A 16,847-nucleotide genomic window follows, 5' to 3' on the forward strand; every position below is an offset into this window, starting at 1 on the left:
TCTATGGGTCTCTGTGTGAGTCTATGGGTCTCTGTGTGAGTCTGTGGGTCTCTGTGTGAGTCTATGGGTCTCTGTGTGAGTCTGTGGGTCTCTGTGTGAGTCTATGTGTCTCTGTGTGAGTCTATGGGTCTCTGTGTGAGTCTGTGGGTCTCTGTGTGAGTCTATGGGTCTCTGTGTGAGTCTGTGGGTCTCTGTGTGAGTCTATGGGTCTCTGTGTGAGTCTATGGGTCTCTGTGTGAGTTTATGGGTCACTGTGTGAGTCTATGGGTCTATGTGTGAGTCTGTGGATCTCTGTGTGAGTCTATGGGTTGCTTTGTGAGTCTATGGGTCTCTGTGTGAGTCTGTGGGTCTCTGTGTGAGTCTATGGGTCTCTGTGTGAGTCTATGGGTCTCTGTGTGAGTCTATGGGTCTCTGTGTGAGTCTATGGGTCTCTGTGTGAGTCTGTGGGTCTCTGTGTAAGTCTATGGGTCTCTGTGTGAGTCTATGGGTCTCTGTGTGAGTTTATGGGTCTCTGTGTGAGTCTATGGGTCTATGTGTGAGTCTGTGGATCTCTGTGGGAGTCTGTGGGTCTGTGTGTGAGTCTGTGGGTCTCTGTGTGAGTCTATGGGTCTCTGTGTGAGTCTGTGGGTCTCTGTGTGAGTCTATGGGTCTCTGTGTGAGTCTATGTGTCTCTGTGTGAGTCTATGTGTCTCTGTGTGAGTCTATGGGTCTCTGTGTGAGTCTATGGGTCTCTGTGTGAGTCTGTGGGTCTCTGTGTGAGTCTATGGGTCTCTGTGTGAGTCTATGGGTCTCTGTGTGGGTCTATGTGTCTCTGTGTGAGTCTATGGGTCTCTGTGTGAGGCTATGTGTCTCTGTGTGAGTCTATGGGTCTCTGTGTGAGTCAATGGGTCTCTGTGTGAGTCTATGGGTCTCTGTGTGAGTCTATGGGTCTCTGTGTGACTCTGTGGGTCTCTGTGTGAGTCTGTGGGTCTCTGTGTGAGTCTATGTGTCTCTGTGTGCGTCTATGGGTCTCTGTGTGAGTCTATGTGTCTCTGTGTGAGTCTGTGGGACTCTGCTGTGAGTCTATGGGTCTATGTGTGAGTCTGTGGATCTCTGTGTGAGTCTATGGGTCGCTTTGTGAGTCTATGGGTCTCTGTGTGAGTCTGTGGGTCTCTGTGTGAGTCTATGGGTCTCTGTGTGAGTCGATGGGTCTCTGTGTGAGTCTGTGGGTCTCTGTGTGAGTCGATGGGTCTCTATGTGAGTCTGTGGGTCTCTGTGTAAGTCTATCGGTCTCTGTGTGAGTCTATGGGTCTCTGTGTGACTTTATGGGTCTCTGTGTGAGTCTATGGGTCTATGTGTGAGTCTGTGGATCTCTGTGCGAGTCTGTGGGTCTCTGTGTGAGTCTGTGGGTCTCTGTGTGAGTCTATGGGTCTCTGTGTGAGTCTGTGGGTCTCTGTGTGAGTCTATGGGTCTCTGTGTGAGGCTATGTGTCTCTGTGTGAGTCTATGGGTCTCTGTGTGAGTTTATGGGTCTCTGTGTTAGTCTATGGGTCTATGTGTGAGTCTGTGGATCCATATGCGAGTCTATGGGTTTCTGTGTAAGTCTGTGGGTCTCTGTGTGAGTCTATGGGTCTCTGTGTGAGTCTATGGGTCTCTGTGTGGGTCTATGGGTCTCTGTGTGAGTCTATGTGTCTCTGTGTGAGTCTATGAGTCTCTGTGTGAGTCTATGTGTCTCTGTGTGAGTCTATGGGTCTCTGTGTGAGTCTATGGGTCTCTGTGTGAGTCTATGGGTCTCTGTGTGAGTCTATGGGTCTCTGTGTGAGTCTATGGGTCTCTGTGTGAGTCTCTGGGTCTCTGTGTGAGTCTGTGGGTCTCTGTGTGAGTCTATGTGTCTCTGTGTGAGTCTATGGGTCTCTGTGTGAGTCTATGTGTCTCTGTGTGAGTCTATGTGTCTCTGTGTGAGTCTATGGGTCTCTGTGTGAGTCTATGGGTCTCTGTGTGAGTCTATGTGTCTCTGTGTGAGTCTGTGGGTCTCTGTGTGAGTCTATGGGTCTCTGTGTGAGTCTAAGGGTCTCTGTGTGAGTCTATGGGTCTCTGAGTGAGTCTATGGGTCTCTACGTGAGTCTATGGGTCTCTGCGTGAGTCTATGGGTCTCTGAGTGAGTCTTTTGGTCTCTGTGTGAGTCTATGGGGTCTCTGTGTGAGTCTATGTGTCTCTGTGTGACTCTATGGGTCTCTGTGTGAGTCTATGGGTCTCTGTGTGAGTCTATGGGTCTCTGTGTGAGTCTGTGGATCTCTGTGCGAGTCTGTGGGTCTCTGTGTGAGTCTGTGGGTCTCTGTGTGAGTCTGTAGGTCTCTGTGTGAGTGTATGGGTCACTGCGTGAGTCTGTGGGTCTCTGTGTGAGTCTATGGTCTCTGTGTGAGTCTATGTGTCTCTGTGTGAGTCTATGGGTCTCTGTGTGAGTCTGTGGGTCTCTGTGTGAGTCTATGGGTCTCTGTGTGAGTTTATGGGTCTCTGTGTGAGTCTATGGGTCTATGTGTGAGTCTGTGGATCTCTGTGTGAGTCTATGGGTCGCTTTGTGAGTCTATGGGTCTCTGTGTGAGTCTATGGGTCTCTGTGTGAGTCTATGGGTCTCTGTGTGAGTCTATGGGTCTCTGTGTGAGTCTATGGGTCTCTGTGTGAGTCTGTGGGTCTCTGTGTGAGTCTATGGGTCTCTGTGTGAGTCTGTGGGTCTCTGTGTGAGTCTATGGGTCTCTGTGTGAGTCTGTGGGTCTCTGTGTGAGTCTATGGGTCTCTGTGTGAGTCTGTGGGTCTCTGTGTGAGTCTATGGGTCTCTGTGTGAGTCTATGGGTCTCTGTGTGAGTTAATGGTCTCTGTGTGAGTCTATGGGTCTATGTGTGAGTCTGTGGATCTCTGTGTGAGTCTATGGGTCGCTTTGTGAGTCTATGGGTCTCTGTGTGAGTCTGTGGGTCTCTGTGTGAGTCTATGGGTCTCTGTGTGAGTCTATGGGTCTCTGTGTGAGTCTATGGGTCTCTGTGTGAGTCTGTGGGTCTCTGTGTGAGTCTGTGGGTCTCTGTGTAAGTCTATGGGTCTCTGTGTGAGTCTATGGGTCTCTGTGTGAGTTTATGGGTCTCTGTGTGAGTCTATGGGTCTATGTGTGAGTCTGTGGATCTCTGTGGGAGTCTGTGGGTCTCTGTGTGAGTCTGTGGGTCTCTGTGTGAGTCTTTGGGTCTCTGTGTGAGTCTGTGGGTCTCTGTGTGAGTCTATGGGTCTCTGTGTGAGTCTATGTGTCTCTGTGTGAGTCTATGTGTCTCTGTGTGAGTCTATGGGTCTCTGTGTGAGTCTATGGGTCTCTGTGTGAGTCTGTGGGTCTCTGTGTGAGTCTATGGGTCTCTGTGTGAGTCTATGGGTCTCTGTGTGGGTCTATGTGTCTCTGTGTGAGTCTATGGGTCTCTGTGTGAGGCTATGTGTCTCTGTGTGAGTCTATGGGTCTCTGTGTGAGTCAATGGGTCTCTGTGTGAGTCTATGGGTCTCTGTGTGAGTCTATGGGTCTCTGTGTGACTCTGTGGGTCTCTGTGTGAGTCTGTGGGTCTCTGTGTGAGTCTGTGGGACTCTGCTGTGAGTCTATGGGTCTATGTGTGAGTCTGTGGATCTCTGTGTGAGTCTATGGGTCGCTTTGTGAGTCTATGGGTCTCTGTGTGAGTCTGTGGGTCTCTGTGTGAGTCTATGGGTCTCTGTGTGAGTCGATGGGTCTCTGTGTGAGTCTATGGGTCTCTGTGTGAGTCTATGGGTCTCTGTGTGAGTCTATGGGTCTCTGTGTGAGTCTGTGGGTCTCTGTGTGAGTCTATGGGTCTCTGTGTGAGTCTGTGGGTCTCTGTGTGAGTCTATGTGTCTCTGTGTGAGTCTATGGGTCTCTGTGTGAGTCTGTGGGTCTCTGTGTGAGTCTATGGGTCTCTGTGTGAGTCTGTGGGTCTCTGTGTGAGTCTATGGGTCTCTGTGTGAGTCTATGGGTCTCTGTGTGAGTTAATGGTCTCTGTGTGAGTCTATGGGTCTATGTGTGAGTCTGTGGATCTCTGTGTGAGTCTATGGGTCGCTTTGTGAGTCTATGGGTCTCTGTGTGAGTCTGTGGGTCTCTGTGTGAGTCTATGGGTCTCTGTGTGAGTCTATGGGTCTCTGTGTGAGTCTATGGGTCTCTGTGTGAGTCTGTGGGTCTCTGTGTGAGTCTATGGGTCTCTGTGTGAGTCTGTGGGTCTCTGTGTAAGTCTATGGGTCTCTGTGTGAGTCTATGGGTCTCTGTGTGAGTTTATGGGTCTCTGTGTGAGTCTATGGGTCTATGTGTGAGTCTGTGGATCTCTGTGGGAGTCTGTGGGTCTCTGTGTGAGTCTGTGGGTCTCTGTGTGAGTCTTTGGGTCTCTGTGTGAGTCTGTGGGTCTCTGTGTGAGTCTATGGGTCTCTGTGTGAGTCTATGTGTCTCTGTGTGAGTCTATGTGTCTCTGTGTGAGTCTATGGGTCTCTGTGTGAGTCTATGGGTCTCTGTGTGAGTCTGTGGGTCTCTGTGTGAGTCTATGGGTCTCTGTGTGAGTCTATGGGTCTCTGTGTGGGTCTATGTGTCTCTGTGTGAGTCTATGGGTCTCTGTGTGAGGCTATGTGTCTCTGTGTGAGTCTATGGGTCTCTGTGTGAGTCAATGGGTCTCTGTGTGAGTCTATGGGTCTCTGTGTGAGTCTATGGGTCTCTGTGTGACTCTGTGGGTCTCTGTGTGAGTCTGTGGGTCTCTGTGTGAGTCTATGTGTCTCTGTGTGCGTCTATGGGTCTCTGTGTGAGTCTATGTGTCTCTGTGTGAGTCTGTGGGACTCTGCTGTGAGTCTATGGGTCTATGTGTGAGTCTGTGGATCTCTGTGTGAGTCTATGGGTCGCTTTGTGAGTCTATGGGTCTCTGTGTGAGTCTGTGGGTCTCTGTGTGAGTCTATGGGTCTCTGTGTGAGTCGATGGGTCTCTGTGTGAGTCTGTGGGTCTCTGTGTGAGTCTATGGGTCTCTGTGTGAGTCTGTGGGTCTCTGTGTAAGTCTATCGGTCTCTGTGTGAGTCTATGGGTCTCTGTGTGACTTTATGGGTCTCTGCGTGAGTCTATGGGTCTATGTGTGAGTCTGTGGATCTCTGTGCGAGTCTGTGGGTCTCTGTGTGAGTCTGTGGGTCTCTGTGTGAGTCTATGGGTCTCTGTGTGAGTCTGTGGGTCTCTGTGTGAGTCTATGGGTCTCTGTGTGAGGCTATGTGTCTCTGTGTGAGTCTATGGGTCTCTGTGTGAGTTTATGGGTCTCTGTGTTAGTCTATGGGTCTATGTGTGAGTCTATGGGTTTCTGTGTAAGTCTGTGGGTCTCTGTGTGAGTCTATGGGCCTCTGTGTGAGTCTATGGGTCTCTGTGTGGGTCTATGGGTCTCTGTGTGAGTCTATGTGTCTCTGTGTGAGTCTATGAGTCTCTGTGTGAGTCTATGTGTCTCTGTGTGAGTCTATGGGTCTCTGTGTGAGTCTATGGGTCTCTGTGTGAGTCTATGGGTCTCTGTGTGAGTCTATGGGTCTCTGTGTGAGTCTATGGGTCTCTGTGTGAGTCTGTGGGTCTCTGTGTGAGTCTGTGGGTCTCTGTGTGAGTCTATGGGTCTCTGTGTGAGTCTATGGGTCTCTGTGTGAGTCTATGTGTCTCTGTGTGAGTCTATGTGTCTCTGTGTGAGTCTATGGTTCTCTGTGTGAGTCTATGGGTCTCTGTGTGAGTCTATGTGTCTCTGCGTGAGTCTATGGGTCTCTGCTGTGTGAGTCTATGGGTCTCTGTGCGAGTCTGTGGGTCTCTGTGCGAGTCTTTTGGTCTCTGTGTGAGTCTATGGGTCTCTATGTGAGTCTATGGGTCTCTGTGTGAGTCTATGGGTCTCTGTGTGAGTCTATGGGTCGTTGTGTGAGTCTATGGGTCTCTGTGTGAGTCTATGGGTCTCTGTGTGAATCTGTGGGTCTCTGCGTGAGTCTATGGGTCTCTGCTGTGAGTCTATGGGTCTCTGCTGTGAGTCTATGGGTCTCTGTGCGAGTCTGTGGGTCTCTGTGCGAGTCTGTGGGTCTATGTGTGAGTCTATGGGTCTCTGCGTGAGTCTATGGGTCTCTGCTGTGTGAGTCTATGGGTCTCTGTGCGAGTCTGTGGGTCTCTGTGCGAGTCTTTTGGTCTCTGTGTGAGTCTATGGGTCTCTATGTGAGTCTATGGGTCTCTGTGTGAGTCTATGGGTCTCTGTGTGAGTCTGTGGATCTCTGTGCGAGTTTTTGGGTCTCTGTGTGAGTCTGTGGGTCTCTGTGTGAGTCTGTGGATCTCTGTGCGAGTTTTTGGGTCTCTGTGTGAGTCTGTGGGTCTCTGTGTGAGTCTGTGGGTCTCTGTGTGAGTCTATGGGTCTCTGTGTGAGTCTGTGGGTCTCTGTGTAAGTCTATGGGTCTCTGTGTGAGTCTATGGGTCTCTGTGTGAGTTTATGGGTCTCTGTGTGAGTCTATGGGTCTATGTGTGAGTCTGTGGATCTCTGTGCGAGTCTGTGGGTGTCTGTGTGAGTCTGTGGGTTACTGTGTGAGTCTGTGGGTCTCTGTGTGAGTCTGTGGGTCTCTGTGTGAGTCTATGGGTCTCTGTGTGAGTCTATGTGTCTCTGTGTGAGTTTATGGGTCTCTGTGTGAGTCTATGGGTCTATGTGTGAGTCTGTGGATCTCTGTGTGAGTCTATGGGTCGCTTTGTGAGTCTATGGGTCTCTGTGTGAGTCTGTGGGTCTCTGTGTGAGTCGATGGGTCTCTGTGTGAGTCTATGGGTCTCTGTGTGAGTCTATGGGTCTCTGTGTGAGTCTATGGGTCTCTGTGCGAGTCTGTGGGTCTCTGTGCGAGTCTATGTGTCTCTGTGTGAGTCTGTGGGTCTCTGTGTGAGTCTATGGGTCTCTGTGTGAGTCTATGTGCCTCTGTGTGAATCTGTGGGTCTCTGCGTGAGTCTATGGGTCTCTGCTGTGAGTCTATGGGTCTCTGCTGTGTGAGTCTATGGGTCTCTGTGCGAGTCTGTGGGTCTCTGTGCGAGTCTGTGGGTCTATGTGTGAGTCTATGGGTCTCTGCGTGAGTCTATGGGTCTCTGCTGTGTGAGTCTATGGGTCTCTGTGCGAGTCTGTGGGTCTCTGTGCGCGTCTTTTGGTCTCTGTGTGAGTCTATGGGTCTCTATGTGAGTCTATGGGTCTCTGTGTGAGTCTATGGGTCTCTGTGTGAGTCTATGGGTCGTTGTGTGAGTCTATGGGTCTCTGTGTGAGTCTATGGGTCTCTGTGTGAGTCTATGGATCTCTGTGCGAGTCTTTGGGTCTCTGTGTAAGTCTATGGGTCTCTGTGTGAGTCTATGGGTCTATGTGTGAGTCTGTGGATCTCTGTGCGAGTCTGTGGGTCTCTGTGTGAGTCTGTGGGTCTCTGTGTGAGTCTATGGGTCTCTGTCTGAGTCTGTGGGTCTCTGTGTGAGTCTATGGGTCTCTGTGTGAGTCTATGTGTCTCTGTGTGAGTCTATGGGTCTCTGTGCGAGTTTATGGGTCTCTGTGTTAGTCTATGGGTCTATGTGTGAGTCTGTGGATCTCTGTCCGAGTCTATGGGTTTCTGTGTGAGTCTGTGGGTCTCTGTGTGAGTCTATGGGTCTCTGTGTGAGTCTATGGGTCTCTGTGTGAGTCTATGTGTCTCTGTGTGAGTCTATGTGTCTCTGTGTGAGTCTATGAGTCTCTGTGTGAGTCTATGTGTCTCTGTGTGAGTCTATGGGTCTTTGTGTGAGTCTATGGGTCTCTGTGTGAGTCTGTGGGTCTCTGTGTGAGTCTATGGGTCTCTGTGTGAGTCTATGGGTCTCTGTGTGGGTCTATGTGTCTCTGTGTGAGTCTATGGGTCTCTGTGTGAGGCTATGTGTCTCTGTGTGAGTCTATGGGTCTCTGTGTGAGTCAATGGGTCTCTGTGTGAGTCTATGGGTCTCTGTGTGAGTCTATGGGTCTCTGTGTGACTCTGTGGGTCTCTGTGTGAGTCTGTGGGTCTCTGTGTGAGTCTATGTGTCTCTGTGTGCGTCTATGGGTCTCTGTGTGAGTCTATGGGTCTCTGTGTGAGTCTATGGGTCTCTGTGTGAGTCTATGTGTCTCTGTGTGAGTCTGTGGGACTCTGCTGTGAGTCTATGGGTCTCTGCTGTGTGAGTCTATGGGTCTCTGTGCGAGTCTGTGGGTCTCTGTGCGAGTCTGTGGGTCTCTGTGTGAGTCTATGGGTCTCTGCGTGAGTCTATGGGTCTCTGCTGTGTGAGTCTGTGGGTCTCTGTGTGAGTCTATGGGTCTCTGTGTGAGTCTATGTGTCTCTGTGTGAGTCTGTGGGACTCTGCTGTGAGTCTATGGGTCTCTGCTGTGTGAGTCTATGGGTCTCTGTGCGAGTCTGTGGGTCTCTGTGCGAGTCTGTGGGTCTCTGTGTGAGTCTATGGGTCTCTGCGTGAGTCTATGGGTCTCTGCTGTGTGAGTCTATGGGTCTCTGTGCGAGTCTGTGGGTCTCTGTGCGAGTCTATGTGTCTCTGTGTGAGTCTATGGGTCTCTGTGTGAGTCTATGGGTCTCTGTGTGAGTCTATGTGTCTCTGTGTGAATCTGTGGGTCTCTGCGTGAGTCTATGGGTCTCTGCTGTGAGTCTATGGGTCTCTGCTGTGAGTCTATGGGTCTCTGTGCGAGTCTGTGGGTCTCTGTGCGAGTCTGTGGGTCTATGTGTGAGTCTATGGGTCTCTGCGTGAGTCTATGGGTCTCTGCTGTGTGAGTCTATGGGTCTCTGTGCGAGTCTGTGGGTCTCTGTGCGAGTCTTTTGGTCTCTGTGTGAGTCTATGGGTCTCTATGTGAGTCTATGGGTCTCTGTGTGAGTCTATGGGTCTCTGTGTGAGTCTATGGGTCGTTGTGTGAGTCTATGGGTCTCTGTGTGAGTCTATGGGTCTCTGTGTTGGTCTGTGGATCTCTGTGCGAGTCTTTGGGTCTTTGTGTGAGTCTGTGGGTCTCTGTGTGAGTCTGTGGGTCTCTGTGTGAGTCTATGGGTCTCTGTGTGAGTCTGTGGGTCTCTGTGTAAGTCTATGGGTCTCTGTGTGAGTCTATGGGTCTCTGTGTGAGTTTATGGGTCTCTGTGTGAGTCTATGGGTCTATGTGTGAGTCTGTGGATCTCTGTGCGAGTCTGTGGGTGTCTGTGTGAGTCTGTGGGTCTCTGTGTGAGTCTGTGGATCTCTGTGTGAGTCGGTGGGTCTCTGTGTGAGTCAATGGGTCTCTGTGTGAGTCTATGTGTCTCTGTGTGAGTCTATGGGTCTGTGTGTGAGTCTATGTGTCTCTGTGTGAGTCTATGGGTCTCTGTGTGAGTCTATGGGTCTCTGTGTGAAACTATGGGTCTCTGTGTGAGTTTATGGGTCTCTGTGTTAGTCTATGGGTCTCTGTGTGAGTCTGTGGATCTCTGTGCGAGTCTGTGGGTCTCTGTGTGAGTCTGTGGGTCTCTGTGTGAGTCTATGGGTCTCTGTGTGAGTCTGTGGGTCTCTGTGTGAGTCTATGGGTCTCTGTGTGAGTCTATGTGTCTCTGTGTGAGTCTATGGGTCTCTGTGTGAGTCTATGTGTCTCTGTGTGAGTCTATGGGTCTCTGTGTGAGTCTGTGGGTCTCTGTGTGAGTCTATGGGTCTCTGTGTGAGTCTGTGGGTCTCTGTGTGAGTCTATGTTTCTCTGCGTGAATCTATGGGTCTCTGTGTGAGTCTATGGGTCTCTGTGTGAGTCTATGTGTCTCTGTGTGAGTCTATGGGTCTCTGTGTGAGTTTATGGGTCTCTGTGTGAGTCTATGGGTCTATGTGTGAGTCTGTGGATCTCTGTGTGAGTCTATGGGTCTCTGTGTGACTCTGTGGGTCTCTGTGTGAGTCTGTGGGTCTCTGTGTGAGACTATGTGTCTCTGTGTGCGTCTATGGGTCTCTGTGTGAGTCTATGGGTCTCTGTGTGAGTCTATGGGTCTCTGTGTGAGTCTATGAGTCTCTGTGTGAGTCTATGTGTCTCTGTGTGAGTCTATGGGTCTCTGTGCGAGTCTGTGGGTGTCTGTGTGAGTCTGTGGGTCTCTGTGTGAGTCTGTGGGTCTCTGTGTGAGTCTGTGGGTCTCTGTGTGAGTCTATGGGTCTCTGTGTGAGTCTATGTGTCTCTGTGTGAGTTTATGGGTCTCTGTGTGAGTCTATGGGTCTATGTGTGAGTCTGTGGATCTCTGTGTGAGTCTATGGGTCGCTTTGTGAGTCTATGGGTCTCTGTGTGAGTCTGTGGGTCTCTGTGTGAGTCGATGGGTCTCTGTGTGAGTCTATGGGTCTCTGTGTGAGTCTATGGGTCTCTGTGTGAGTCTATGGGTCTCTGTGTGAGTCTGTGGGTCTCTGTGTGAGTCTATGGGTCTCTGTGTGAGTCTATGGGTCTCTGCTGTGTGAGTCTATGGGTCTCTGTGCGAGTCTGTGGGTCTCTGTGCGAGTCTATGTGTCTCTGTGTGAGTCTGTGGGTCTCTGCGTGAGTCTATGGGTCTCTGTGTGAGTCTATGTGTCTCTGTGTGAATCTGTGGGTCTCTGCGTGAGTCTATGGGTCTCTGCTGTGAGTCTATGGGTCTCTGCTGTGTGAGTCTATGGGTCTCTGTGCGAGTCTGTGGGTCTCTGTGCGAGTCTGTGGGTCTATGTGTGAGTCTATGGGTCTCTACGTGAGTCTATGGGTCTCTGCTGTGTGAGTCTATGGGTCTCTGTGCGAGTCTTTGGGTCTCTGTGTAAGTCTATGGGTCTCTGTGTGAGTCTATGGGTCTATGTGTGAGTCTGTGGATCTCTGTGCGAGTCTGTGGGTCTCTGTGTGAGTCTGTGGGTCTCTGTGTGAGTCTATGGGTCTCTGTCTGAGTCTGTGGGTCTCTGTGTGAGTCTATGGGTCTCTGTGTGAGTCTATGTGTCTCTGTGTGAGTCTATGGGTCTCTGTGCGAGTTTATGGGTCTCTGTGTTAGTCTATGGGTCTATGTGTGAGTCTGTGGATCTCTGTCCGAGTCTATGGGTTTCTGTGTGAGTCTGTGGGTCTCTGTGTGAGTCTATGGGTCTCTGTGTGAGTCTATGGGTCTCTGTGTGAGTCTATGTGTCTCTGTGTGAGTCTATGTGTCTCTGTGTGAGTCTATGAGTCTCTGTGTGAGTCTATGTGTCTCTGTGTGAGTCTATGGGTCTTTGTGTGAGTCTATGGGTCTCTGTGTGAGTCTGTGGGTCTCTGTGTGAGTCTATGGGTCTCTGTGTGAGTCTATGGGTCTCTGTGTGGGTCTATGTGTCTCTGTGTGAGTCTATGGGTCTCTGTGTGAGGCTATGTGTCTCTGTGTGAGTCTATGGGTCTCTGTGTGAGTCAATGGGTCTCTGTGTGAGTCTATGGGTCTCTGTGTGAGTCTATGGGTCTCTGTGTGACTCTGTGGGTCTCTGTGTGAGTCTGTGGGTCTCTGTGTGAGTCTATGTGTCTCTGTGTGCGTCTATGGGTCTCTGTGTGAGTCTATGGGTCTCTGTGTGAGTCTATGGGTCTCTGTGTGAGTCTATGTGTCTCTGTGTGAGTCTGTGGGACTCTGCTGTGAGTCTATGGGTCTCTGCTGTGTGAGTCTATGGGTCTCTGTGCGAGTCTGTGGGTCTCTGTGCGAGTCTGTGGGTCTCTGTGTGAGTCTATGGGTCTCTGCGTGAGTCTATGGGTCTCTGCTGTGTGAGTCTGTGGGTCTCTGTGTGAGTCTATGGGTCTCTGTGTGAGTCTATGTGTCTCTGTGTGAGTCTGTGGGACTCTGCTGTGAGTCTATGGGTCTCTGCTGTGTGAGTCTATGGGTCTCTGTGCGAGTCTGTGGGTCTCTGTGCGAGTCTGTGGGTCTCTGTGTGAGTCTATGGGTCTCTGCGTGAGTCTATGGGTCTCTGCTGTGTGAGTCTATGGGTCTCTGTGCGAGTCTGTGGGTCTCTGTGCGAGTCTATGTGTCTCTGTGTGAGTCTATGGGTCTCTGTGTGAGTCTATGGGTCTCTGTGTGAGTCTATGTGTCTCTGTGTGAATCTGTGGGTCTCTGCGTGAGTCTATGGGTCTCTGCTGTGAGTCTATGGGTCTCTGCTGTGAGTCTATGGGTCTCTGTGCGAGTCTGTGGGTCTCTGTGCGAGTCTGTGGGTCTATGTGTGAGTCTATGGGTCTCTGCGTGAGTCTATGGGTCTCTGCTGTGTGAGTCTATGGGTCTCTGTGCGAGTCTGTGGGTCTCTGTGCGAGTCTTTTGGTCTCTGTGTGAGTCTATGGGTCTCTATGTGAGTCTATGGGTCTCTGTGTGAGTCTATGGGTATCTGTGTGAGTCTATGGGTCGTTGTGTGAGTCTATGGGTCTCTGTGTGAGTCTATGGGTCTCTGTGTTGGTCTGTGGATCTCTGTGCGAGTCTTTGGGTCTTTGTGTGAGTCTGTGGGTCTCTGTGTGAGTCTGTGGGTCTCTGTGTGAGTCTATGGGTCTCTGTGTGAGTCTGTGGGTCTCTGTGTAAGTCTATGGGTCTCTGTGTGAGTCTATGGGTCTCTGTGTGAGTTTATGGGTCTCTGTGTGAGTCTATGGGTCTATGTGTGAGTCTGTGGATCTCTGTGCGAGTCTGTGGGTGTCTGTGTGAGTCTGTGGGTCTCTGTGTGAGTCTGTGGATCTCTGTGTGAGTCGGTGGGTCTCTGTGTGAGTCTATGGGTCTCTGTGTGAGTCTATGTGTCTCTGTGTGAGTCTATGGGTCTGTGTGTGAGTCTATGTGTCTCTGTGTGAGTCTATGGGTCTCTGTGTGAGTCTATGGGTCTCTGTGTGAGTCTATGGGTCTCTGTGTGAAACTATGGGTCTCTGTGTGAGTTTATGGGTCTCTGTGTTAGTCTATGGGTCTCTGTGTGAGTCTGTGGATCTCTGTGCGAGTCTGTGGGTCTCTGTGTGAGTCTGTGGGTCTCTGTGTGAGTCTATGGGTCTCTGTGTGAGTCTGTGGGTCTCTGTGTGAGTCTATGGGTCTCTGTGTGAGTCTATGTGTCTCTGTGTGAGTCTATGGGTCTCTGTGTGAGTCTATGTGTCTCTGTGTGAGTCTATGGGTCTCTGTGTGAGTCTGTGGGTCTCTGTGTGAGTCTATGGGTCTCTGTGTGAGTCTGTGGGTCTCTGTGTGAGTCTATGTTTCTCTGCGTGAATCTATGGGTCTCTGTGTGAGTCTATGGGTCTCTGTGTGAGTCTATGTGTCTCTGTGTGAGTCTATGGGTCTCTGTGTGAGTTTATGGGTCTCTGTGTGAGTCTATGGGTCTATGTGTGAGTCTGTGGATCTCTGTGTGAGTCTATGGGTCTCTGTGTGACTCTGTGGGTCTCTGTGTGAGTCTGTGGGTCTCTGTGTGAGTCTATGTGTCTCTGTGTGCGTCTATGGGTCTCTGTGTGAGTCTATGGGTCTCTGTGTGAGTCTATGGGTCTCTGTGTGAGTCTATGAGTCTCTGTGTGAGTCTATGTGTCTCTGTGTGAGTCTATGGGTCTCTGTGCGAGTCTGTGGGTGTCTGTGTGAGTCTGTGGGTCTCTGTGTGAGTCTGTGGGTCTCTGTGTGAGTCTGTGGGTCTCTGTGTGAGTCTATGGGTCTCTGTGTGAGTCTATGTGTCTCTGTGTGAGTTTATGGGTCTCTGTGTGAGTCTATGGGTCTATGTGTGAGTCTGTGGATCTCTGTGTGAGTCTATGGGTCGCTTTGTGAGTCTATGGGTCTCTGTGTGAGTCTGTGGGTCTCTGTGTGAGTCGATGGGTCTCTGTGTGAGTCTATGGGTCTCTGTGTGAGTCTATGGGTCTCTGTGTGAGTCTATGGGTCTCTGTGTGAGTCTGTGGGTCTCTGTGTGAGTCTATGGGTCTCTGTGTGAGTCTATGGGTCTCTGCTGTGTGAGTCTATGGGTCTCTGTGCGAGTCTGTGGGTCTCTGTGCGAGTCTATGTGTCTCTGTGTGAGTCTGTGGGTCTCTGCGTGAGTCTATGGGTCTCTGTGTGAGTCTATGTGTCTCTGTGTGAATCTGTGGGTCTCTGCGTGAGTCTATGGGTCTCTGCTGTGAGTCTATGGGTCTCTGCTGTGTGAGTCTATGGGTCTCTGTGCGAGTCTGTGGGTCTCTGTGCGAGTCTGTGGGTCTATGTGTGAGTCTATGGGTCTCTACGTGAGTCTATGGGTCTCTGCTGTGTGAGTCTATGGGTCTCTGTGCGAGTCTGTGGGTCTCTGTGCGCGTCTTTTGGTCTCTGTGTGAGTCTATGGGTCTCTATGTGAGTCTATGGGTCTCTGTGTGAGTCTATGGGTCTCTGTGTGAGTCTATGGGTCGTTGTGTGAGTCTATGGGTCTCTGTGTGAGTCTATGGGTCTCTGTGTGAGTCTATGGATCTATGTGCGAGTCTTTGGGTCTCTGTGTAAGTCTATGGGTCTCTGTGTGAGTCTATGGGTCTATGTGTGAGTCTGTGGATCTCTGTGCGAGTCTGTGGGTCTCTGTGTGAGTCTGTGGGTCTCTGTGTGAGTCTATGGGTCTCTGTCTGAGTCTGTGGGTCTCTGTGTGAGTCTATGGGTCTCTGTGTGAGTCTATGTGTCTCTGTGTGAGTCTATGGGTCTCTGTGCGAGTTTATGGGTCTCTGTGTTAGTCTATGGGTCTATGTGTGAGTCTGTGGATCTCTGTCCGAGTCTATGGGTTTCTGTGTGAGTCTGTGGGTCTCTGTGTGAGTCTATGGGTCTCTGTGTGAGTCTATGTGTCTCTGTGTGAGTCTATGTGTCTCTGTGTGAGTCTATGAGTCTCTGTGTGAGTCTATGTGTCTCTGTGTGAGTCTATGGGTCTTTGTGTGAGTCTATGGGTCTCTGTGTGAGTCTGTGGGTCTCTGTGTGAGTCTATGGGTCTCTGTGTGAGTCTATGGGTCTCTGTGTGGGTCTATGTGTCTCTGTGTGAGTCTATGGGTCTCTGTGTGAGGCTATGTGTCTCTGTGTGAGTCTATGGGTCTCTGTGTGAGTCAATGGGTCTCTGTGTGAGTCTATGGGTCTCTGTGTGAGTCTATGGGTCTCTGTGTGACTCTGTGGGTCTCTGTGTGAGTCTGTGGGTCTCTGTGTGAGTCTATGTGTCTCTGTGTGCGTCTATGGGTCTCTGTGTGAGTCTATGGGTCTCTGTGTGAGTCTATGGGTCTCTGTGTGAGTCTATGTGTCTCTGTGTGAGTCTGTGGGACTCTGCTGTGAGTCTATATGGGTCTCTGCTGTGTGAGTCTATGGGTCTCTGTGCGAGTCTGTGGGTCTCTGTGCGAGTCTGTGGGTCTCTGTGTGAGTCTATGGGTCTCTGCGTGAGTCTATGGGTCTCTGCTGTGTGAGTCTATGGGTCTCTGTGCGAGTCTGTGGGTCTCTGTGCGAGTCTATGTGTCTCTGTGTGAGTCTATGGGTCTCTGTGTGAGTCTATGGGTCTCTGTGTGAGTCTATGTGTCTCTGTGTGAATCTGTGGGTCTCTGCGTGAGTCTATGGGTCTCTGCTGTGAGTCTATGGGTCTCTGCTGTGAGTCTATGGGTCTCTGTGCGAGTCTGTGGGTCTCTGTGCGAGTCTGTGGGTCTATGTGTGAGTCTATGGGTCTCTGCGTGAGTCTATGGGTCTCTGCTGTGTGAGTCTATGGGTCTCTGTGCGAGTCTGTGGGTCTCTGTGCGAGTCTTTTGGTCTCTGTGTGAGTCTATGGGTCTCTATGTGAGTCTATGGGTCTCTGTGTGAGTCTATGGGTCTCTGTGTGAGTCTATGGGTCGTTGTGTGAGTCTATGGGTCTCTGTGTGAGTCTATGGGTCTCTGTGTGAGTCTGTGGATCTCTGTGCGAGTCTTTGGGTCTTTGTGTGAGTCTGTGGGTCTCTGTGTGAGTCTGTGGGTCTCTGTGTGAGTCTATGGGTCTCTGTGTGAGTCTGTGGGTCTCTGTGTAAGTCTATGGGTCTCTGTGTGAGTCTATGGGTCTCTGTGTGAGTTTATGGGTCTCTGTGTGAGTCTATGGGTCTATGTGTGAGTCTGTGGATCTCTGTGCGAGTCTGTGGGTGTCTGTGTGAGTCTGTGGGTCTCTGTGTGAGTCTGTGGGTCTCTGTGTGAGTCTGTGGGTCTCTGTGTGAGTCTATGTGTCTCTGTGTGAGTCTATGGGTCTGTGTGTGAGTCTATGTGTCTCTGTGTGAGTCTGTGGGTCTCTGTGTGAGTCTATGGGTCTCTGTGTGAATCTATGGGTCTCTGTGTGAGTTTATGGGTCTCTGTGTTAGTCTATGGGTCTCTGTGTGAGTCTGTGGATCTCTGTGCGAGTCTGTGGGTCTCTGTGTGAGTCTGTGGGTCTCTGTGTGAGTCTATGGGTCTCTGTGTGAGTCTGTGGGTCTCTGTGTGAGTCTATGGGTCTCTGTGTGAGTCTATGTGTCTCTGTGTGAGTCTATGGGTCTCTGTGTGAGTCTATGTGTCTCTGTGTGAGTCTATGGGTCTCTGTGTGAGTCTGTGGGTCTCTGTGTGAGTCTATGGGTCTCTGTGTGAGTCTGTGGGTCTCTGTGTGAGTCTATGTTTCTCTGCGTGAATCTATGGGTCTCTGTGTGAGTCTATGGGTCTCTGTGTGAGTCTATGTGTCTCTGTGTGAGTCTATGGGTCTCTGTGTGAGTTTATTGGTCTTTGTGTGAGTCTATGGGTCTATGTGTGAGTCTGTGGATCTCTGTGTGAGTCTATGGGTCTCTGTGTGACTCTGTGGGTCTCTGTGTGAGTCTGTGGGTCTCTGTGTGAGTCTATGTGTCTCTGTGTGCGTCTATGGGTCTCTGTGTGAGTCTATGGGTCTCTGTGTGAGTCTATGGGTCTCTGTGTGAGTCTATGAGTCTCTGTGTGAGTCTATGTGTCTCTGTGTGA

General features: G+C 50.7%; 1 protein-coding gene across 3 annotated transcripts in view; it reads left to right on the forward strand.

Annotated features, from left to right (window-relative positions):
- Positions 1 to 16,847, forward strand: part of LOC142921744 (baculoviral IAP repeat-containing protein 7-B-like) — a 514,621-nt gene that overhangs the window by 155,025 nt on the left and 342,749 nt on the right. The gene's annotated exons all lie outside the window — the stretch shown is intronic.

The sequence above is a fragment of the Petromyzon marinus genome, unplaced genomic scaffold (genome assembly GCF_048934315.1).
Source record: "Petromyzon marinus isolate PM22_M1 ecotype Great Lakes invasive population unplaced genomic scaffold, UKy_Petmar_22M1.pri1.0 PM_G_Scaffold_89, whole genome shotgun sequence".
In the NCBI taxonomy this organism is placed as follows: Eukaryota; Metazoa; Chordata; class Hyperoartia; order Petromyzontiformes; family Petromyzontidae; genus Petromyzon; species Petromyzon marinus.